Genomic DNA, 24941 nt, shown 5'->3' with positions numbered 1-24941 from the left:
TATCCTGAAGTCCTGAAAAGTAAATGTGAATCCAACGATAGAACCTTCAGAGAAGTCACCAAAGCAGCTCATGTAGAGGTGGTTTTCATGCCAGTAGATCTATGGGACAGACAGAGATTACCAGACACATTTGAACTACAAACCAGGAAAGTCTGTCAGATTGTCACAGACTTCTGTCACTCTACCTGAAGACGACATGAGCTTGACATCAAGAAATCTTCTCCACTGGTTGCCCTCAGAACTCAGCAACTGCCTACAATTTCATTTGATCATTTACCATCCTTTTTCCCCCCTACAAATGCTTCTTGTTTAATACCTGATTTCTTGAACCACAAGCCTGACTTTGAGAATGCACCTCCATCAACCCCTTCTGAAATGAGTTTAAATAAACTGGCCTATCGTCAGGAGAGGGTCAACAAAATGAACAATCTGCTAGCATAAGTTTTAACACATGTATCCTTGGGATATTTCAGAGAAGAGAGGGAACTGGCTAAAGATAGGCTGCCCCAGATTGAACCCCATTGGCATGAACATTAGTTTCACTTTAAACAAATGTAACTCAGCAGATTTAGGAAAAGCTCTTTAATCCCCCCAAACTGCCAGCTTGTATCAGGAAGAGAGCTATTACCAGGCTCCCTCTTTACCTAAGTCATGTATCTACACAGCAGGACAACCTCTCTTTTCCAAACAACTCCTCTCACCTTCCCTCTAATGCACTTTCTCCTCTTTGGTTATCAGACCCCTGCCCCTCTCCTTCACTCACATATGTGTCATGGTGCCTGACTGTCTTTGGAATTCTCCACGTCTGTGTGGATACCCAATATGTAGGCTATGAAATTTGATTTTCTCTTGTTAATCTGCCAAATGTCAATTAGATTCTTATTAAAACAGAGGGGCCTGAAGAGCACAGGAAATACTTACCTCCACAGCAACAGGCACTGGTGAAGTTTCATCAAGGTCAGTCAAGAGTAACCAGAGATGTGCATCACTAGGACTCCTGATCAACATTTCCCTGGATCAGGGGCTGATCCTATATCCTGGAAACATGATGTAGACGTCATCCTGCATCAGATATGGATCCTCACACTGTCCTAGCTGGTGGAGGCTCCTCCCCACACTGATCCCAAGAAACCCACCTCCTTCCCCTCCTTCCAACTCTCATCCCAGTCCTGGCTTCCTCTATGTCATGAGGACTCTGACTTTCCTCATCATCATCCCCTTGTTCAGAACTCCTAGTCTGACTGGGACAGAGTCCATATGCCTGCCACGTCCCCCCTACATGCTCACGCCCTGCTCCATCACTATCCGGACAGGACTGGGGTGTCATTGTGGGACATCACATTCTGGGGTTCCCTGGGAACTCCTCCAATGCTCCAACTCCACCCCACCAAGCTCACCCAACCTCAGTATCCAGGGACAAGCTTTCCTTATTATACGTATTCTGTGTCCTCTCTCTTCCCCCAGACACTGTCAGCTCCTTGATCATGGGGACTCTGCCATGTTCACTAGTGTCCCACATCCCTAGGCTCACATGGGGCACATACAAGGTGTTCAGTACGTGGTGTGAATGCACACTGTAAGGACAGTGCTCCATCCTCAGTCAGACGCAGGTGGACTCTGTGTCTCCTGTTCTGTCCTGACTTGTCACAGTGATACAGGATTGCCGATCCCTATGGCCAAGAACAAATTCTAAGATATATAATGGTGGTAACAAGTGATTTTATTATAGCAGGAACAGGACCTGTGGGCAGAAAGCTGCACTGGGATTGTGAGGAGGGACTGATGATATGCTTTTTAATAAGTGGAGGTCGGGGATAGTGTAAAACTCTAAGGAATTTGGAAGCAAGGCTTTCAGGACCTTCATGATCTAGATGCTGTTAAGGTGAGGTTATTCTCAATATTTACTAAAGATAAACATTAAGGCACGAAGGCAGCCATGAGTTCCTTGAGCAACTCACTCTCTGCATATATGTCAGGTCTCTAACAGTGGGCTGCAGGCTGTAAGGACATTTAATTTAATCTACATTTTCTTGTCTTTCTTTCTTCATCAACAGACTGTGAACAGAGCATCATGCTCCTGACAACAAGGAATTTTTCCCCAATATGAGAAAACCATAGAATATGTTTGAGCCAAGGACAGGGTGCAGGGGCTGAAGTGAAGAGAATCAGGATCATTTTGGAGCCAAAGTTCCCTCACGTTGACCACAGACTGCAGTTTACACCAAACAAAGGGGGAAGCTGAATTGGCCAAACAGTGGGTGTTGCAAAGCAAAATTAATTTCTGGGGGGAGAGCAGGTTTGTGTCTCACTTCCTCCCTGGCCCAGAGCACTGTGTGACCATCGAGGTTGTCATCTAAGGACTGGCAGTAATAATCAGCCTCGTCCTCATCCTGGAGCCCAGTGATGGCCAGTGTGGCTGAATTGCCAGAGCTGAAGCCAGAGAATCGATCTGGGACCCCCGAGGGTCGATTGCTATCACCATAGATGATAGTTTCAGGGGACTTTCCTGGGAGCTGCTGGTACCATTGTACAGCATAACCACTGCCGATTTGGGTGCTATTTCCAGTACAAGAGATGGTGACCGTCTGTCCCAGGGCCGCAGACACTGAGGGCAGCGGAGTCAGCACAGCCTGGGCCCAGGACGCTGCAACAGGGAGAGACACAGAGAGGGTGATGCTGGGGCCTGGAGACAAGAGGAGGAAGCATGTCCCCACATGTCCTCCCAGGGCCCTTCCAATGTCCCCACATCCAGTCACCTGTGCAGTGAGCGAGGAGTGTGAGGAGGAGAGGGGACCAGGCCCTCGTGGAGGTCATTACTGATCCTGCCTTCAGTGTTCCCACAGATGAGCAGAGCCTCTTCTCATCTCTCTCTTCCCCTCTTCATCCTCTCTGGGAGGGAGGACCCGTCCATGCAGATGAGACCCTGGCATTTGACACCCACCTGGCCTTGGGTCAGGTCCCTCTGCCTGAGATGACAGGGGCATGGGCAAGGGAGGGGCTGTGTAAGGCCAGAGAGCTGTGATCTCTGAGCAGAGGGCACAACCAGTGCCAGGTGGCAGGTCCCAACTCTGATCACCCTGACTCTTCAGAAATGGAACCAGAATGCACCCTGGTGTCCAGACGCAGAGGCACCACTGTGTGACAAGGTGACCAGGGCCCACATCTCCTGCTTCCCCAAATCTTTGCCTACTGTTCCTTGCATTAGGGCTGCATCAGGGCCAGGCCAGTCCCCGTATGCCAGCTCACATTACTTCAGGGCTCACTATTTGCTCCACTGGGAATCTTCAGAGAGAGTTTGTCCACAACTCCCTTGACCATTCCTGGTCAGGGTGAAGGTGGTATCTCTTACACAAAATCCTCTTAGAGTTCAGAATCCAGTCCAGAGCAGTGACACATCTGCATGGGCACACAGCCCCTGCTATGCAGGATGCTGGAACTTTCCTCTAATGAGGCTTCTCGGATTTCCAGAGTTATCTTCCCCTGAATTTTGCACAGCACTGAGGACATGGGGCCAAAATTACAAACAGAGCTTCTTGGACAAAGGGATTTGGAGACAGACCACCCTTTGGGTTGGGCACAGCTTGAGCCTCTGCAACTTGTGTCCAGCATGTTCAGGATAGAACATTATTCGTGAACCCCCCATGACTACAGGCATGGGTTTTTCCTCCCCAAGGTCCCCTCGACCCAGATTTTTGTCAAACTTCCCACATGTGATTGGAGGAGAGTAGGTGCTGAGGGGAATGATGGCCCTGAGCTCACAGGTCCTGTGGCCCTGGGACGGGTCACAAGACTTTGCATCAGAGTGCGGCCTGGTTGGATGTGGCAGTTGGGTGACTGAGGGAGTGACAGCCCAGGCAGACAGCACAGGGAGGTGTATCCCACATCCCAGTGGCCTTGAGCTCCGTGGGGGCAGCCCTGAGGCTGAGGTCCCAGGATGAATGGAATGATCAGGCTCAGACACTGAATGGTGCCAAGACATGCTCAGAGACTGAGCTGCTCATGGGGATGGACACTCCCCCTGGGTATACTGAGCATCAGGCTCACCCCAGAGGAACAGGCTCAGTGCACATCCAGGCTGTCCTGGTGACAGGACCCCAGTCACACTAGATGTCACCAGTGTTTCTTGTTGAAGAAGCTTCTGTCTCCCAGAGATTGAGGCTCTGAGAATGGCTGACTGAGGACAGGATGGCTCTGGAGGGATTCAGAAGCCTGGAAACTGCAGCATCCAGGATGCTATTCACTCAGGCAGATGAAAGAACTGTGCGTGTGTGTGTGTGTGTGTGTGTGTGTATGAGAGAGAGAGAGAGAGAGAGAGAGAGGGAGAGAGAGAGAGAGAGAGAGAGAGAGAGAGAGAGAGAAAGATAGAGAGACAGACAGGCAGAGGGAGAAGCAGGCTCCATACAGGGAGCCTGACTGGATCCCAGGACTCCAGGGTCCCACCCTGGGTTGAAGGAGGGGCTAAAACCCTGAACCACAGGGGATGACTTGAAAATTTTGTTAGCCAAGAGGACTGCTGTGAGAGCAAACGCTTAACAATCCACTGAATCAGGAGTCTAGGACCTGTTGAGTGACAAGAAATCTGTCCATTCCTTATCTCCGCAGACACTACACCTACCTCTCTAGGGTTTCCAGGTGTCATGGAGCGCAGGACAGGGGTGAGACCCAGCCTCTTCCTTCTTACCCCACAACTCAGCCACACCCAAAGTCCCCTGAGTTTCTCTGGTGTTCACCAGGAGTGAGAAAACATACTGCTGTGAGTTTTGTGTCTGTGTATGTGAAGAAACGATACAGCCTGGGACTGTTTCTATGGTAGAAAATGTTTCTGTGGTGGATCTACTTTCCACAGAATTCTTCAGAATGAAAGTCTGGAGCCCAAGAAAAAAAATGACTTATCTTAAAATATGCAGGCAAACCTTTGTCTATGGATTCCTCCAGGATTCCCCATGAGTGAGGGCATCGGATAATTCTGAAGTAGGTAAAAATCATTACATCCATGTGCAAATACCTAAAAGTAGATAAACACATCCTTTTCAAGAAATGTAATAATTTTACTTTCATATTAAATACAATGGAGTAGGGAGTGCATCTAGGAGGTGCAGGTCATTGAACATCAACTCTTGTTTTTGCTGATGTCCTAATCCCAGGATAGTGAGCTCGAGCCCTGCACAGAGCTCTGCACTGAGCCCAGAGTCTGCTTGAGTCTCCTTCCCTCCTCTGCCTGCCCACAACCCCCCAATGCATGCCCTCTCTATATATAAAAATAAAGAAACCTCTAAAAATATTAAGACTGACTAGGAGTGCTGGGTTAAAAAAAATGGAGCCTAGATCTTAGAGCAGGAATGAGAATGTCAGGAGATTCTTGCAACTCTATTTTCTTATCATTCTCCTCCAAGAGTTGGACCCCTCAGACTAGAAACTACAGCAAGATCATTTCTGGTTTTCTCTGAAATCCTGGTGGAGACATAGCTCAGACCTGAGGAGCCAGAGGGAGAGACCAAAGCCAAAGGACAGAGGAACAGAGGGGAGAAGAGAAGAGAGGGGGTGTTGTCGGGCATAGCCAGCAGGATCTGGTCCAAGTTCCCATGGAGATGGTTCTGAGAGAGGAGACTGTGTCTGTGACCAGCGTTATGGTCAGTGTATCCCCTGTGGATATAACAGTAGTGACACAAGGTCACACTCTACAGAATGAGATGATAGAACTGAGTGTGGAAGAATGTTTGGAGTCTGCACGTTCAGGTGGAGCACGGTGTTTCATCCTGTTCATCTTCTCCATATTGAGAGGGGAGGTGCCTTGGGCTCTTTTACATTATATGTCTGTGTCTCCTGGAATGTTCCAATTTCTCTTGGTCTATGCGCTTTACTGGAATGTTTCTGTTTCCTGTGGAAGCATAGATCATCGTGCAGCAGAGCCCACCCTGCTCAGTCTCTCCAGATAAGTTTCTTCCTGAATGGGGGTTCAGAGACAAGATCCTTGGGTCCAGAGATTTGTCTCACTCCCCCCTTATCTGAGACCCTGTGAGTATCTTGTCAAGGAGGACAAGCTGACAAAGTCTGTGGAAGAAAGTCAGGCTGTAGCCTGGAAGCTCAGTCAAGGCTGTGCTAGCTCACAACTCAGGGCTTCTGCCAGAGAGCTTGTCCTATATTAACTCCCATTTTGCTTCTCTTCACTCCACAAAAGTTAAATTCTACATTCACAACAGCCTCACAGGCAAAGGGTTTTGCATCAAATGATCAGATTCCTCCTCCCTAGACATCCAAGCCATACTCCTCCACCCAGGACTATTGCAAAGCTCCACTGTGTACCAGAGGAGAGGAAGCCACAAGCAGGCACTGGGGGATCAGGAACAGGACCCCAGAGGATGACCATGGTCCTGAGTGGTGTCAGCTGTAGGAAGTTACATCCACAGGACTACTTCAACCAGTGTCCCTGGAGCAGGGTCAGCGTTTTTACAACATTTCAGGACCCCAAAACCCCCATTCCTAACCACAACTCTGATGTCACAACTGAGGGTCAAGTCCACAGCTATGGGCCATGAATTCCTCTTGGGCCTGGTTCTCACCCAGCATCCCCACAGCCTAGTGTCTCATACCTGGGATTCAATGAGCCTTGGCCTGTTCTGAGAGCAGAGGCCTGGTAGAGAAGAGGAGGTTTCTGCTCTGACAGCTGGAAGGGAAGAGTCCACCCTGAGTAGGACTTTCAAACTGCTGGGATTGTCATTTGTTCTGAATATTAAATTAATAAAAGTAGACGTTCTATGGGAAGAGAAAAGGACCACCATGACAACAGGATCTAATTTTTCTTTTATTTGTGTATTTTTTATTGGAGTTCGATTTGCCAACATATACCACAATAACACCCAGTGCTCATCCTGTGAACTGCCCCCCTCAGTGCCCGTCCTCCAGTCACCCCCAACCCCCACCCACCTCCCTTTTCAACACCACTTTTTCGTTTCCCGGAGTTAGGAGTCTCTCATGTTCTGTCTCCCTGTCTGGTATTTCCCACTCATTTTCTCTCCTGTCCCCTATAACCCCATTTACTATTTTACATTCCCAAATGAATGAGATCATATCATGTTTCTCCTTCTCTAGTTGACTTGCTTCACTCACCATAATACCCTTCAGTTCCATCCACATCGAAGCAAATGGTGGGTATTTGCCATTTCTAATGGCTGAGGAATATTCCATTGTATACATAGACCACAGCTTCTTTAGCCATTCATCTTTCAATGGACACTGAGGCTAATTTTTCAATTTGGATCACTAACAATATTTCTGTATCTATTTCTTCTCAGTTTTTATTTCTTCTGTGTCTTCAGAAATGTGTAAATAGAAAACTAGGAGGAAGGATATTGTGACCCAAAATCTACTTCCAGGAAAATTAGTGTGTATTCAAGTTATCTTAAATTGGGAGACAAAGTCCAAGGCCATAGGCAGGCTGAGGTGTTGCCCCTCATCCTCTTCTGTGTGTGCCCTTGTGACCAGGACCACTGAGCCAGATTGTAGAGTAAGAGTCATTCTTATCCTCACCCTGCAGCCCAGAGATGAGCAGAGGCGCTGCTTTGGCTGAGGTGTCTTCAGATCCAGAACAGGGCTGGGGATTTTGAGCCCTGGTGCTTATCTGAGTCTGAGTAGAAACTCAGGAGATATGGGGGGAAGGGGACTCCCTGGCTTCTGTTGGAACCAGTATATGTAGCAGCCGCCAACAATGAAGCCACTGCTCATGGTTCATGTGAGTCTGGCTGTTGTTCCTGGAGATGCAGAGGGAGGTGGGGGAACAGCTGGGCCATCCCTGGCTGGGACAGGGAAACTGTAGATACACAAACTCCCAGGAGGTGGGGAATTTTTGGTGGTAGTTTCCAGGGGATGTTAATATCGAAGAAGGTCCCCCAGAAGACAGATGATGTCCCTTCCTGGGAAGAAAGACAAGAAATGGAGGAGGAGAGGAGTCCAGGCAATGTTGACAAATCCCCTGTCCCAGGAATGGAGCTGCACTCTGTTAAGCTTGTCTAATTCTCCCTACAGTCTCCCGGCAAATGACAGTGCACTTTATGCAAATTGTCACCCCTTCCAGTCTCTCTCTGACTCCATCTGGTCAGTAATTCAGGAAAACAGGGGACAGAGGATGCTGAAGGCAGGGACTGCTCAGAGTGGACATAGGAAAGATGGAGGGAGCATCTGTGGGAAACGCTCAAGACCCTGCCCAGGAGACTCTGCCAGGCCCTTAGGGAACCAGGCGTTGGGTCTCACCAGGGACCCAGAGTGCAGCTCCGCCTCTGCCCAGCTGTGAGGTCAGGGGGGCTCCCCCAGGTGGGAGGGTCCCCTTGCAGGGCCCAGGGGATGCACATTGCCCTTTGCTGATTACATGTCCCTTTCAGGGTCCTCAGTGTCCTGAAGGTAACATCCAGAGCTGTGATCCCAGCACTCACCAGTGACCTGAAGGACTGGGTGGAGCACCCTGCATGGTCTGCTGTAAAGAACATGGATACAGCGTCTGTGATTTGAGAGCTTCCCACATGGAGGGAAGAGTCCTCACAAAATAAGCACTCCTGTGAGGGAGGGAATGTCTACAAAACATAAATCCTGCAAAAGACTGAGCCTATCCTAACCCATGGAACATTTAGGGAGCTCCTCATGGGACGGCCTTTCATAATAATCTCAAGAGAGGAGTGGCGGTGTTCTGCACAAAGAGTCATCGAAGAAAATATTAAAATATTAAAACAATGCATAAAGATCTTCAAACCATGATGGGAGGTGGTGATTTAACAAAAGCATCACCACCTGGTGAACCTGTGGCCCCGGGGGATAGGAGGGGGGACAGAACAGGGCAGGACTGAAGATAACCAGGTGTCAGGGCAGAGCACCTGAAGCAGGAGCACAGCCGGAGGGGATGCTGGTGGCTGTGGTCCCAGGAGAAGGCGGGGAGGGAAGCGGGAAAGAGGACTGTGTGAACTGGGGTCTCTGCTATGCCAGGCCCTTCAGAGTGCTGCTGTCACTGCAGGGGAGCCTCAGGTAGGGAGAGGCTTCTCTGAGCATGTAGGAGTAGAAGATCTAGGGAAGGAGCACAAACACTGAATTCCTAGCTCAGAAATGGGAGACCCTGACCTTGAGCGTCAGGATCAGTGCCCATAGCCTGAGGCAGGTATGCAGCCCTGGTGAGCAGGCCCTGTGGTGTATGTGTCGTGTAGGGGGACAGGAGCCTAGATTGGTACCCTGGACCCCTTCCCTGGGTACGGGACAGGGGACAGATGTCCAGGAGGCAGCGTCCCTCAGTCCAGGCTGACTCAGGGGGCCTTCCCTGCATCATCCCTGCAGTGTGTGGTGATGTTAGTCTTCCCCTCTGCTCCAGGTCCCCAGAGGTGAGCCAGGTGTCAATGATAAGACATATGCCCCTCCTCGTCTCCCACATAAAAATGTTCCAGGAGGGTTGAGGCCAGTGACCATGTGTTGGGGGTTTGCAGACCTTTACAGCCCAGCAGAATGAGGAGTCATGGAGGAACATGACCTGAATGTCCAAGGTCAGGCTGCAGTGCCCGGGATATGGGGGTCATGAAGAAATGGGGTGGAGAACCCCAACCTCTGCCTTGAAATGCACAGCCCCAGGATCCCAGCCACAGGGCAGCAGAGCTTGGGGATCTTTCTCAACCTTTCAGCCCCCAGAGGGAGGAAAGTATCATCTTGGTCACTGCTCCCCACTCCCAGGTCCTCTCCTGGTGCCTGTAATGTAACCCCTCTGAGCTCAGGGTTTCTGAGGCTGACAGCAGGTGGGACCTGGGCCCAGACTCAGGCAAGGGATGCACAGCATCCCATGGAGCTGAGGGACAGGCTTCCAGGCTCCTGCTGCCCCAGTCCTGGTCCACACTGGCTGAGATGAGGGAAGAGGATTGCAGAGCAGAGCCCTCTGCCTCCAGTGCTGTGGGTCCCCAAACCTTGTGCATGGAGGACAGGCCACACCCAGGTCCCACCCACCCTCCTGAGGCTGCACCTAATGACTCCAAATGGCTCAGAACCCCCTGCTGTGGCTCCTTCCTGGCGACTGTCTCCTACTGTCCCCACTGCTCCACTGCTTCTCCAGGATTAGAGTGAGGCTTGGGGTCAGGACCATCCCCAGGGCAGGGAGCACATGGACAAAGACATCAGGGATGCTGCCCCCATGGACTCCAAGGTGGGTCCTCGAGGCCTGGTCTCTGTCTCTCTCTGTCTCTGTCTCTCACCCCAGCTCCTCTGTCAGCTGAGCCTCTGTCCACTCTCCTGGGGGGGGAGGATACAAGCTCGCTCTGTCTCTACGATGACCTCTGTCTGTGGCCCCAGGTGTGTGCTGTAATTTGCAGGTTTATAAATAATCAACCATTAGTTTTCAAACTATCCAGTGTTATAGCTGTATCCAGTGTCCTAGGGCAATCGTCTCCAGAACCATAAGGGCGGGTCCGATCTCCACACTTGCTATGGAGAGGTTGAGACTCTCACAACACAGGACCTTCTGTTCCTGAAGGGACAACGATGTCTACCATCACCTATGACCTTGGACGTTACGGTTCAATTCCAGGCCCGTCCCTGACACATGACAAGGACTGAGCCCTCAGCCCAGGGGACACACTCTGTCATCCTAAGGGGCTCACGTGCAGTTTCCTTGCTCCCTTTTCAAATTTCCTGTTCACACTCCCTGAGGTCTCCACCTTCCTGTCCTCCCCCTTTGGGGACAAGGGTCACACCTCCTTGGAGAAGTGGATGAGATGATATTCCCTGTGAGCTGTCATGGACCCCAGACTTCTAGAAGACATTCTCTGCCTGCATGAAGGAGCTGTCACTCTGGGGTACAGTTTACTGAGCTGTGACAACACAGCACTGGGGTGCCGCTGCCTTCACAGTGCCATGTAGGAGAGTGACATCACCTCGAATAGAGTCGCCTAACACACTCCCCCTCCTCCTTCCTCCACCTGCTGTCAATCACTGGCCTCCTTGCCACCTCTAGATACCCACATCTTCCAAATTACAATGAAATTCCCATGATGTGGAATTTAGCCTTTTATGTGTTATTCATCCTGAAGAAATATGCAGTTAATATTCATGCATGTTTTGGAACTTAACAACTTATTTCTTTATTTTTTTAAATTTATTTTTTATTGGTGTTCAATTTACTAACATACAGAATAACCCCCAGTGCCCATCACCCATTCACTCCCACCCCCCGCCCTCCTCCCCTTCTACCACCCCTAGTTCATTTCCCAGAGTTAGCAGTCTTTACGTTCTGTCTCCCTTTCTGATATTTCCCACACATTTCTTCTCCCTTCCCTTATATTCCCTTTCACTATTATTTATATTCCCCAAATGAATGAGAACATATAATGTTTGTCCTTCTCCGACTGACTTACTTCACTCAGCATAATACCCTCCAGTTCCATCCACGTTGAAGCAAATGGTGGGTATTTGTCATTTCTAATAGCTGAGTAATATTCCATTGTATACATAAACCACATCTTCTTTATCCATTCATCTTTCGTTGGACACCGAGGCTCCTTCCACAGTTTGGCTATCGTGGACATTGCTGCTATAAACATCGGGGTGCAGGTGTCCCGGCGTCTCATTGCATTTGTATCTTTGGGGTAAATCCCCAACAGTGCAATTACTGGGTCGTAGGGCAGGTATATTTTTAACTGTTTGAGGAACCTCCACACAGTTTTCCAGAGTGGCTGCACCAGTTCACATTCCCACCAACAGTGTATGAGGGTTCCCTTTTCTCCGCATCCTCTCCAACATTTGTTGTTTCCTGCCTTGTTAATTTTCCCCATTCTTACTGGTGTGAGGTGGTATCTCATCCTGAAGAAATATGCAGTTAATATTCATGCATGCTTTTGAACTTAAGAACTTATTTCTTTAAATGTTGACTACTATCACACTCTACGACTATACATCAGGTTGGAGTAAATCTTCGTTACTTCAAGTCTGGATATTTCATAAAAAGCTGGTATAAAAATCAGTGTGTATATTTTTTATTGCTTTCAGGGGTGCTAATTATGAATAAAGTTTCCATAAACATTCACGTGGGAATTTTTCTCTAGAAAGCTTTTTTTTTACCTTTTATATTTCTGAGTGTGGCATTGATTTATGTGTTCCTTGCAATCATCAAATAATAAGAAGAACTGGTCATCTGGTTGAAGATAAGGCAATAATGTTGCCAGCTGTAAAAAAAGCTGACATGTGCATCAGCAGAACAGGGATGGGGATGAAGGACCATGATAGCTTCGTGGCCTAAGAGTGTTTCTTTTACTGAGAAATCAGAAGATGACAAGTGAATGTACTCTAGCCTAAAAGAACCAGTCCCTGATCCCAAAGGCAAAACTTTCTCATTCCTTTGACACCCTCTGTGCACAATGGGCTACTCTGAGATACTCTGAGGTCAGAGATGATGAAGCAGGTGCCATTTCCAGGAGGTCCCCAAGATGCACCTGTGTTCAGGGCATCAACTGAAGAATGAGCAGAAACCCAGGGGAATCCTAAGCAGGCAGCTGCTGGGGCGCTCACTCACTTTGCAGATGGGTAAGTGGGTTTTTGTCTCACTTCCCCACACGCCTGGAGTACTGTGCCACCACTGAGACTGCTGTCATAGGATGAGCAGTAATAATCGGCTTCATCCTCAGCCTGGAGCCCAGAGATGGTCAGGGTTGCTGTGCTGCCTGACCTGGAGCCAGAGAATCGATCAGGGACCCCCGAGGGTCGGCTACTACTATCATAGATGAGGGTTCTGGGGCCTGTTCCTGGGAGCTGCTGGTACCACCCCACATAATTGCCATAACCAACATTGGAGCTGCTTCCAGTGCAGGAGATGGTGACCCTCTGGCCCAGGGACCCAGACACTGAGGCCGGCTGAGTCCGCACAGACTGGGCCCAGGACCCTGCAAGAAGGAGAGAATAGACAGGGTGATGCTGGAGTCTGGATTGCATATGTCCTCCCAGGGCCCCTCGCCCTGTCCCACATCCAGTCACCTGCGCAGTGAGCGAGGAGGGTGAGAATGAGAGGGGACCAGCCCATGGTGGAGGTCATCACGGATCCTGTCTTCAGTGGCCCCTCAGCTGAGCAGAGCCTCCCCTCATCTCTCCCTTCTCCTCTTCATCCTCTGAGAGAGGGAGGGGCTCTTCCATGCAAATGAGACCCCGGCTCTCTGACCCCTCCCTGGTTCTGGGTCAGTTCCCTCTGCCTGAGCATGTCAGGGGGGGTGGGCAGAGGAGGGGCTTGGGGCTGGTGTACGGTTCAGGAGGTCCCAGCTGTGAGCCCTGAGCAGAGGTCACAGTCAGTGCCAGGTGGTGTTCCCAGCTCTGATCCAGCCTGAGCCCTCAGAAATAAGTCTCAACTGTGTTCTGGCATCCTGACACCACCTCACCCTGCATGACATGGGGATCAGTTGGCCATGGGACACAGGTCCTGTCTCCAGAGCTCTGACCACTCTCCTCCTATGATCTGGACGAGTCTCCCCACATGTGGTCTCCCCTGAATGTGGCATAGATTTTAGGCTACACTCTCATTTCTTGGTGTGAGGGACTCCTGGGTCACTCAGGGGTTAAGTGTCTGTCTTTGGCTCAGGGTATGATCCTGGAGTCCTGGGATCAAACCCCCCATCAGGCTCTGTTCAGGGAGTCTGCTTCTCCCTCTGCCTATGTCACTGCCTCTCTCTCCATCTCTGTGTTTCTACCACAAATCCCTTGGATTCTCATGGGCCACTTAGGACTGAGGTGGTGTCTACACCAATTTGTCTGACATCACTGTCACATCCAGTGGAATGAAGGGTCGCCGTGTACAAGTGGCCTCCTCTGCACAGGATGCTTAGAACTTCCTCCTATATGATGACCCTGGTTGCAGCCCTCTCCTTCTCTCAATTTCCTGAAATACTGAAGACCCAGGGAGCTAGATTTTCCAGGTTGTGTGTGGAAGGCCTCGTGTGCTTTCCTGGAAAGGTTACACACTGAACATCGTTGTCATCTTTCACTGTTTTCACCTTTTTTTTTAATTTTTTTAAATTTATTTATGATTTGTCAGAGAGAGAGAGAGAGAGAGGCAGAGACATAGGCAGAGGGAGAAGCAGACTCCATGCACTGGGAGCCTGACGTGGGATTCGATCCCGGGTCTCCAAGATCGCGCCCTGGGCCAAAGGCAGGCGCTAAACCCCTGTGCCACCCAGGGATCCCTTCACCTGTTTTAAACATTAGTTCTCCCCACCCCTTGGGCAAGAACTCCTTCCTAGAGTCTGTCCTCCCCGCATATGGACACAGGTCTGCAGGAGCCCTGCCATTTGAGGTTGTCTGTGTGCCACTGACCTCAGAGCACAAGAGGCAGACCTGCAGGGTGTTTTAGCAGGAAGATGTGACAGCTGGAGAATTTCTGGCAAGAATCCAGAGGAAGAGATTGCGTATTGGTCACTCCCTAGACCAACTGTACACATAAATTGGATGAATGTTCTTTTTTTCCGTATCATTATTTTTAATATCCAACATTTATAATATGAGGACCAGGGCTTTCTCCTCAACTCAAGTTTATAAATTTTCAACTGGCTTGTGAAATCAATAGGGATACTTCTTGTCTAATTTGGTTTCTGGGAAGACTTCATTCAGATCCTCAATGGTCATCTGATCAAATGGAATGATGTTCTTTATCATCTCCAGCTCTTTTTCATATTCTTCAATCCTGGCCTTTGAGAGGGATAAAAACTCAGCACAGCTTTTCACATCTTCTTTATCCTCAGCATCCACCTGGACAGTGTATTTATCCTCTGGTACAGGAAACTTCAGGGCATTAAACTTCTTCTCAAAGTCACCTACCAAGCCAGCCTTTGCCACATTGGCCTTGTAGTAAACCCAGTCGGTAGCAGGTGGTTTCTCAGGAAGAGTAGCCAACCTGGAGGTAAGCATCTCATTCCAGGATTTCAGGGAGTTGGCAATGGCCTTCTGGTTTCAGGGTATGATCTCCACAAAAGCTACCCAATGGTTTTTAGAGCAAGTTTTCGCCCAGCCATCTTGAGATCCTTCACCGACCTCATCAGCCCACAGTCCTGAATGTTCTTTTTAAGAAAATCTTCTCAATGTGCATTGACTAAGACTCAATGATGATGTCACTGTGAAGACACAGGCGGAATTACGAGTATATTGTTCACAGATCTGTGCGGACTGCATGGAAAATAATGATGGAAGTGGCATTGAAAATCTCAGTGCAGTTGCACTTGGTGGCTCAGTGATTGAGCATCTACCTTTGGCTCAGGTCATTATTCCAGGGTACTGGGACCAAGACCTGCATCAGGCCCCCTGCAAGGGCCCTGCTTCACCCTCTGACTCTGTCTCTGCCTCTCTCTATGTGTCTAATGAATAAATAAATAAAACTTTTTAAAAAAAAGAATGACTTCATCTTTCATTTAAATAGACATTTAGAAACATTTTATAGAATCATTTGTCTCTTTTTTTAACCTTATGATTATATCATGGGTCTGTTCATGCAGGCAGGAAAATCTGAAGGGGTGCCCATGAGTCCCCATGAGGACCCTTGTTGTATGAATTTCGCAGCTATCTGAGTGACCTGCATTGGCCGAGGTGTCTTTGAAGCCAGAGTAGTGGCTGGGGACACTGGGGCCCTGGTGAGTCTCAGTAGACCATCAGCAGGTACTCAGGAGGCCTCCTGGCTGCTGGAACCAGCATATGGCCACAGCTGCAGCCACTGCTCAGTGTGCAGGTGAGTCTGGCTGTTGATCCCAGGGATGCAGAGAGGGAGGGCGGCTGGGTCAGCACAGGCAGGGATGGGGAACCTGCAGACACATTCACGGGTGATGGATCAGAGGCCAGACTGAATTTCCTCAAATCTCTAAGCTAGACCAGCAGACGTAGGCTGACAGTGGCTCTGTGTCCCTGAGGTCACTCCTGACCTGTGCACTGACAGAGTTGAATGAACATTAAAGATCACAAGTCAGGGTGACAAAGTCCCTGGTCCCCTCCATGGGCTGGGCTGCCCCACGCCTGCTCTTCTACTCCCCCCTCTGCCAGAAGGGCTGTCCATGCACATAGGCTCCACCCACTCACTGCCCAGCCCCTCCCTGGGCCCTGATCCTGGAGCTTTGCTCACACCACACGCTGAGGAGGATGGGGTTGGCTTCAGCCCTGGGAGAGCCCTGGGGGGAAGCATCTGCTGGCACCACACACAATTCCCTGCTCAGGGTCCAGGTCTGAGAGGACACAGCTGCTGAGCTCTCATCAGGGAGCAAGGGACCAGCACACAGGCCCAGGCACCCTGAGTGAAGGATCCTCACAGAGCAGCCCTGTACGGACAACAGGGCAGTCCCTCAGCGCCCCCTCCTGGTCACAGGGCACTCACCTCAGCAAGGCCCAAAGCCCTGAGAGCCCAGCTGGTTTCCAGGGCTCACCAGTTCCCTCCCCATTGGCATGGCCAGGTCTGACTCTCAGAATGGGTTCCATCTCTTGGGCATTAGAGACATGAGTTCCACATGTTCTCACAGAAATGTATTTGTGTTTTAAACTCCTGTTTTTGTCATTTTTGTGTATTTTTTTTGGACTTCTATTTGCCAACATATAGTATGACACCCAGTTCTCATCTGTCAAGTGCCCCCCTCATTGGCCATCACCCAGTCACCCCGTTACCCCACCCACCTCCTCTTCCATTACTCCTTGTTCGTTTTGTACCAACATATTTGGTGTATCAGTGACAAATCCGAGAAGCACAGTGTGTTCACAGATGAGCACTAGTGTGGCTCCCATCAGGCCATATTGTATTAGAATACAGTCTACACTATAGGGACATATTCAAACCCTCATTCATTGTCTCCATCATTCATGTCTCCCTATACAGATTCTTTTCTTTTATGGACAAACCTCATTTTTTTCACATATTTTGCTGTGGAATCCACTCAGTAGGATTGTGTTGAAATATGGAAATTATATATACTACCAAAGATGGCGGAAGAGTAGTGTCCCCAAGTCACCTGTTCCCACCAACTTACCTAGATAACGTTCAAATCATCCTGAAAATCTATGAATTCGGCCTGAGATTTAAAGAGACAAGAGCTGGAATGCTACGGTGAGGAGAGTTCACACTTCTATTAAGGTAGGAAAACGGAAAAAAAGAAATAAAGAAACTAAAAGCATCCAAGGGGAGGGGCCCTGAGGAGCTGGGCTGAGGCCGCAGCGAGCACCCCCAGGTCAGGAGAGCCCTGTCGGAGGAGCAGGAGCTGCACCAAACTTCCCGGATGGACAGGCGCCCACAAGGATTCAGAGCATGACCCCAGGAGGGCAGGGATGCCCTCAGGCTCCCGGGGGTACGAAAAAGCCCCTGCACCGGGAGAGCCCCACACCCTGTGGCTGAGCTCTCTAAAGGGCTGCAGCATGCCCCGTGGCCTGGGAGCAGCTCGGAGGGGCTCGGGCGGAGGCTCCGCAGAGAGGGGGCTACACGGCCGTGAGCCCGAATCCAGCAGTGCAAGCCTGGGAGCCCAGGGCGCCGGGGACACAGCCCAGGATCCGGCCTCCACCCGGAACAGGCGGAGGCGGGAGGGCCCAGGCAGGACAGCAAGGACACCTGCCGCTGGGGGCCCCAAGCTGAGCAGGTCAGGGGCCCCGCCCCAGAGCATCCAGTCCCCTGCAGACTGGGAGTTGCAGTAGTTACTGCGGGAGCTGACTCCAGGGCTGGGGAGCTGGCCACCGCCACTGCTATTGTTCCTTGTGTCACCTTGTGCTACGGACAGAGCAGGGCTGCCGGGGAAGAGGGACCTCACAGGATAAACAGCTCCCACTGAGACGACCTGGCAGGGGGCAGGACAGCTCCCCAAGTGCACAAACCTGAGAGTCAGCACAACAGGCCCCTCCCCTAGAACCAGCTAGAAGGACAGGGGAAGAGCAAGTTTTTTATTTTTTATTTTTTGTCAAATGATCCTTTGTTAAAATATTTTTCTTTGTAGTCACCTCGCTGGGCATTCCACTGCATAACTATTGATGTCATCTATGATGTCATGAGGGTTACGGCAACCAACATTACAGCCCACAGACTGGGCAGTGCCCAGGATCTCTTTAATGGTTCCAGAGAGTTCTCTGGCTAGAGATCGGTGTGACGTCTGTCAGGCAATATTGACAAGCTCATCAAAAGTGATATTTCCACTGTGCTTAATGTTTTTCTGCTGTTTTCTGTCTCTTGGTGGTTCCTTGAGGGCTTTGATAATCAGGGCAGAGGCAGAAGGTATCACTTCAATCTGGGCCTGTCTGTTCTGAATGATCAGTTTCACTGTAATCCTTAGACCCTTCCAATAACCGGCTGTCTTGACGATGTCATAACCAACCTTTTTTGGAGTCAGACCCGGCAGTCGATCTTCAGGGCCAGGGCAGACATGGCACCGACCTCGCCACCGGTGCACCTCAAGAACATGACGTTGATCTCATTGGGATTGAACTTAGGCGGCATGGTGGAGGCAGCTGGTGTCGGGTGACCCTGGATTCAGGAGGACCAAAGAGTTGCACCTTTGCCTCCTCTGAGCCTAAAGCCAAAAGCAGAAGAGCAAGTTCTTGACCAAGCAGTGCTGGAAACAACAGGGGAAATCAGGGGACTTCCAGTATACAGAACAGGGGATACCGCTCCTTGTTTTGTTTTGTTTTTTGTTTTTTTGTTTGTTTGTTTCTGTTTGGTTTGGTTTGTTTTGGTATGGTTTTTTGTTCTTTATTTGTTATACCTTATGTTTTTTCCATTCCATTTTCCAGTATAACTTGATTTTAGCCACTCTGCACTGAGCAAAATGACTAGAAGGAAGAACTCACCACAAAAGAATCAGAAACAGTACTCTCTCCCACAGAGTTACAGAATTTGTATTTTTTTTTAATTTTTTTATTGGAGTTCAATTTGCCACCATATAGCATAACACCCAGTGCTCATCTGAAGTACCCCCCTCAGTGCCAATCACCAAGTCAACTCAAACCCCTGCCCAAATCCCTTCCACTACCCCTTGTTCATTTCCCAGAGTTAGGTATCTCTCATGTTTTGTCACCCTCACTGATATTTTCACTCATTTTCTCGCCAAATTACAGAATTTGTATTACAATTCGACGTCAGAAAGCCAATTCAGAACCACAATTATAAAGCTAGTAGTGGCTCTGGAAATAAAAGCATAAAGTATTCAAGAGACTACATGACTGCAGAATTTAGATTTAATCAGGCCGAAATTAAAAATCAATTAAATGAGATGCAATCCAAACTGGAGGTCCTAACAACAAGGGTTAAGGACGTAGAAGAACAAGTGAATGACATAGAAGACAAGCTGATGCCAAGGAAGGAAGTTGAGGAAAAAAGAGAAAACCAATAAAAAGATCATGAGGAAAGGTTAAGGGAAATAAATGACAGCCTCAACAGGAAAAATCTACGTTTAATTGGGGTTCCAGAGGGTGACGAAAAGGATAGAGGAGCAGAAGGTGTCTTTGAACAAAACGTAGATGAGAACTTCCCTAACATTGGGAGGGAAACAGGCATTCAGATCCAGGAGATAGAAAGATTCCCCCTAAAATCAAAAAAATAAAAAAAATTCAACACCTCGACATTCAATAGGGAAACTTGCAAATTCCAAAGATAAAGGAAAAATCCTTAAAGCAGCAAGAAATAAGAAATCCCTAAACTTTATGGGGAGAAGTATTAGGTTAACAGAAGACCTTTCCACAGAGACCGGGCAAGCCAGAAAGGGCTGGCAGGATATATTCAGGGTCCTATATGAGAAGAACATGCAGCCAAGAATACTTTATCCAGCAAGACTCACACTCAGAATAGAAGGAGAGATAAAGAGCTTCCAAGATAGGCAGGACCTGAAAGAATATGTGACCACCAAACCAGCTCTGCAAGAAATATTAAGGGGGACTCTGTAAAAGAAAGAGGAAGTCCAAGGGAACATTCCACAAAAACAGGGACTGAATAAGCATCATGATGACACTAAATTCATATCTTTCAATAGTAACCCTGAACGTGAATGGGCTTAATGACCCCATCAAAAGGCGCAGGGATTCAGACTGGATAAAAAAGCAGGACACATCTATTTGCTGTCTACAAGAGACTCATTGTAGACATAAGGACACCTGCAGCCTGAAAAGAAAGGTTGGAGAACCATTTACCATTCAAATGATCCTCAAAAAAAGCAGGGGTTGCCATCCTTTATCAAATAAACTAAAGTTTATTCCAAAGACTCTAGTAAGAGAGGAAGAGGGACACGATATCATACTTAAAGGATATATCCAACAAGAGGACTTAAATATCATGCATATTTATGCCCCGAATGTGAGAGCTGCCAAGTATATCAATCAATTAACAACCAAAGTTAAGACATACTTAGATAATAAATCACTTATACTTGGTGTCTTGAACACAACGCTTTCTAGAATCGACACATATTCTAAGTACAACATCTCCAAAGACACAAGAGCTTTATTTTTTTTTTCTTCCTTTTTTTTTTTATATTTTATTGGTGTTCAATTTACTAACATACAGAATAACACCCAGTGCCCGTCACCCATTCACTCCCACCCCCCGCCCTCCTCCCCTTCTACCACCCCTAGTTCGTTTCCCAGAGTTAGCAGTCTTTACGTTCTGTCTCCCTTTCTGATATTTCCCACACATTTCTTCTCCCTTCCCTTATTTTCCCTTTCACTATTATTTATATTCCCCAAATGAATGAGAACATATAATGTTTGTCCTTCTCCGACTGACTTACTTCACTCAGCATAATACCCTCCAGTTCCATCCACGTTGAAGCAAATGGTGGGTATTTGTCATTTCTAATAGCTGAGTAATATTCCATTGTATACATAAACCACATCTTCTTTATCCATTCATCTTTCGTTGGACACCGAGGCTCCTTCCACAGTTTGGCTATCGTGGTCATTGCTGCTAGAAACATCGGGGTGCAGGTGTCCCGGCGTTTCATTGCATTTGTATCTTTGGGGTAAATCCCCAACAGTGCAATTGCTGGGTCGAAGGGCAGGTATATTTTTAACTGTTTGAGGAACCTCCACACAGTTTTCCAGAGTGGCTGCACCAGTTCACATTCCCACCAACAGTGTAAGAGGGTTCCCTTTTCTCCGCATCCTCTCCAACATTTGTGGTTTCCTGCCTTGTTAATTTTCCCCATTCTCACTGGTGTGAGGTGGTATCTCATTGTAGTTTTGATTTGTATTTCCCTGATGGCAAGTGATGCAGAGCATTTTCTCATATGCATGTTGGCCATGTCTATGTCTTCCTCTGTGAGATTTCTGTTCATGTCTTTTGCCCATTTCATGATTGGATTGTTTGTTTCTTTGGTGTTGAGTTTAATAAGTTCTTTATAGATCTTGGAAACTAGCCCTTTATCTGATATGTCATTTGCAAATATCTTCTCCCATTCTGTAGGTTGTCTTTGAGTTTTGTTGACTGTATCCTTTGCTGTGCAAAAGCTTCTTATCTTGATGAAGTCCCAATAGTTCATTTTTGCTTTTGTTTCTTTTGCCTTCGTGGATGTATCTTGCAAGAAGTTACTATGGCCGAGTTCAAAAAGGGTGTTGCCTGTGTTCTTCTCTAGGATTTTGATGGAATCTTGTCTCACATTTAGATCTTTCATCCATTTTGAGTTTATCTTTGTGTATGGTGAAAGAGAGTGGTCTAGTTTCATTCTTCTGCATGTGGATGTCCAATTTTCCCAGCACCATTTATTGAAGAGACTGTCTTTCTTCCAATGGATAGTCTTTCCTCCTTTATCGAATATTAGTTGCCCATAAAGTTCAGGGTCCACTTCTGGATTCTCTATTCTGTTCCACTGATCTATGTGTCTGTTTTTGTGCCAGTACCACACTGTCTTGATGACCACAGCTTTGTAGTACAACCTGAAATCTGGCATTGTGATGCCCCCAGATATGGTTTTCTTTTTTAAAATTCCCCTGGCTATTCGGGGTCTTTTCTGATTCCACACAAATCTTAAAATAATTTGTTCTAACTCTCTGACGAAAGTCCATGGTATTTTGATAGGGATTGCATTAAATGTGTACATTGCCCTGGGTAACATTGACATTTTGACAATATTAATTCTGCCAATCCATGAGCATGGAATATTTTTCCATCTCTTTGTGTCTTCCTCAATTTCTTTCAGAAGTGTTCTATAGTTTTGAGGGTATAGATCCTTTACATCTTTGGTGAGGTTTATTCCTAGGTATCTTATGCTTTTGGGTGCAATTGTAAATGGGATTGACTCCTTAATTTCTCTTTCTTCAGTCTCATTGTTAGTGTATAGAAATGCCACTGACTTCTGGGCATTGATTTTGTATCCTGCCACGCTACCGAATTGCTGTATGAGTTCTAGCAATCTTGGGGTGGAGACTTTTGGGTTTTCTATGTAGAGTATCATGTCATCGGCGAAGAGGGAGAGTTTGACTTCTTCTTTGCCAATTTGAATGCCTTTAATGTCTTTTTGTTGTCTGATTGCTGAGGCTAGGACTTCCAGTACTATGTTGAATAGCAGTGGTGAGAGTGGACATCCCTGTCTTGTTCCTGATCTTAGGGGAAAGGCTCCCAGTGCTTCCCCATTGAGAATGATATTTGCTGTGGGCTTTTCATAGATAGCTTTTAAGATGTCGAGGAATGTTCCCTCTATCCCTACACTCTGAAGAGTTTTGATCAGGAATGGATGCTGTATTTTGTCAAATGCTTTCTCTGCATCCAATGAGAGGATCATATGGTTCTTGGTTTTTCTCTTGCTGATATGATGAATCACATTGATTGTTTTACGGGTGTTGAACCAGCCTGACACAAGAGCTTTAAATGATACACTGGACCAGATGGATTTCACAGCTATTTATAGAACTTTACATCCAAATGCAACTGAATACACATTCTTCTCAAGTGCACATGGAATGTTCTCCAGAATAGACCACATAATGGGTCATAAATCAGATCTTAATCAATACTAAAATTGAGAATGTCCCCTGCATATTTTCAGACCATAATGCTTTGAAACTAGAACTAAAACACAAGAAGTTTGAAAGGATTACAAACACATGGAGGTTAAGGACCAACCTGCTACAAAAAGAAAGGGTCAACCAGGAAATTAGGGAAGAATTAAAAAGATTCATGGAAACTGATGAGAATGAAGATACAACCTTTCAAAATCTTTGGGATACAGCAAAAGGACTCCAGAGGGGGAAATGCATCGCAATACAAGCATCCATCCAAAAACTGGAAAGAACTCAAGTACAAAAGTTAACCTTGTACCGAAAGGAGCTGGAGAAAAAAAAGCAGATAGATCCTACATCCAGAAGAAGAAGAAATTAATAAAGATTATAGCAGAACTCAATGAAATAGAGACCAGAAGAACTGTTGAATAGATTAAAAAAACCAGGAGATGGTTCTTTAAAAGAATTAATGAGATAGATAAACCATTAGTCAGCCTTATTAAAAAGAAGAGAGAAAACACTCAAATTAATAAAATCATGAATGAGAAAGGAGGGATCACTACTAATACCAGGGAAATACAAACAATTTTAAAACTTATTATGAGCAGCTATACGCCAATAAATTAGGCAATCTAGAAGAAATGGATGCATTTCTGGAAAACCACAAACTTCCAAAAATGGAACAGGAAGAAACAGAAAACCTGAACAGGCCAATAACAAGGGAGGAAATTAAAGGAGTCATCAATAACCTCCCAAGACACAATCTCCAGGGCCAGATGGCTTCCCAGGAGAATTCTATCAAATGTGTAAAGAAGAAACCATAGCTATTCTACTAATGTTGTTCGGAAAGATAAAAAGAGATGGAACAGTTCCAAACGCGTTCTATGAGGCCAGCATCACCTAAATTCCAAAACCAGACAAAGACCCCACCAAAAAGGAGAATTATAGACCAATATCCCTGATGAAAATGGATGCAAAAATTCTGGAAAACTGTGTGAAGTTTCCTCAAAGAGTTAAAAATAAATCTGCCCTATGACCCAGCAATTGCACTGCAGGGGATTTACACCAATGATAGAGATGCAGTGAAATTCCAGGACACCTGCACCCCAATATTTATAGCGGCAATGTCCACAGTAGCCAAACTGTGGAAGGAGCCTTGGTGTCCATCGAAAGATGAATGGATAAAGAAGATGTGGCCTATGTATACAAGGGAATATTCCTCAGCCATTGGAAATGACAAATACCACAATTTTCTTTGAAGTGAATGGAACTGGAGGGTATTCTGCTGAGTGAAATAAGTCAATCGGAGAAGGACAAACATTATATGGTCTTATTCATTTGGGGAATATCAAAAATACTGAAAGGGAATAAAGGGGAAAGGAGAAAAAATGAGTGGGAATTATCAGAAAGGGAGACAGAACATGGGAGACTCCAAACTCTGGGAAAAGAACAAGGGGTGGTGGAAAGGGAGGAAGGCAGGGTGTGGGGGTGACTGGGTGACGGGCACCAAGGGGGCACTTGATGGGATGAGCACTGGGTGTTATGGTATATGTTGGCAAATTGAACTCCAATAAAACTAAATAAATAAATAAACAATAAATAAATAAATAAATAATAAATAAATAAATAAATAAATAAATAAATAAATAAATATTTCGTTTAGCTCTGCAACAAACTACCCAGTTATGTTCCCAAGCGATTTGGACATTTGGCATTCCCCCCCCCCCAGCAATGAAGGAGAGTTCCTGCTGCCCCACATCCTGGGCACCATCTGATGTTGTGGTATTGAATTTTAGCCTTGCTGATGGGAGTCTGATGCTGCCTCACTGTTTCAGTGTGTAGGCCCTAGTGACTTATCACGTGGGAAATATTTACACAGGTGCAATTGTTCTCTGTGTACAATTTTGTAAGGGGTCTGTTCACATCTGCTCACTGGGATGACACGACCCAGCACCCTGGAATTCAGGAGCTCCCAAAGCTCTGATCTGAAAGGAAAGAGAAAATCATTATCACCAAAT

General features: G+C 47.2%; 1 pseudogene; it reads right to left on the bottom strand.

The window, feature by feature from the left end:
- Positions 1-17939: 17939 nt before the first annotated feature.
- LOC140619009 (large ribosomal subunit protein uL11-like) lies at positions 17940-18436 on the bottom strand (annotated as a pseudogene).
- Between the last annotated feature and the right edge of the window lie 6505 nt (positions 18437-24941).

This window comes from Canis lupus, chromosome 27 (assembly GCF_048164855.1).
Source record: "Canis lupus baileyi chromosome 27, mCanLup2.hap1, whole genome shotgun sequence".
Lineage (NCBI taxonomy): Eukaryota > Metazoa > Chordata > Mammalia > Carnivora > Canidae > Canis > Canis lupus.
Note: the sequence above shows the minus strand (reverse complement) of the source record. Positions and strands in the feature narration are given on the sequence as shown.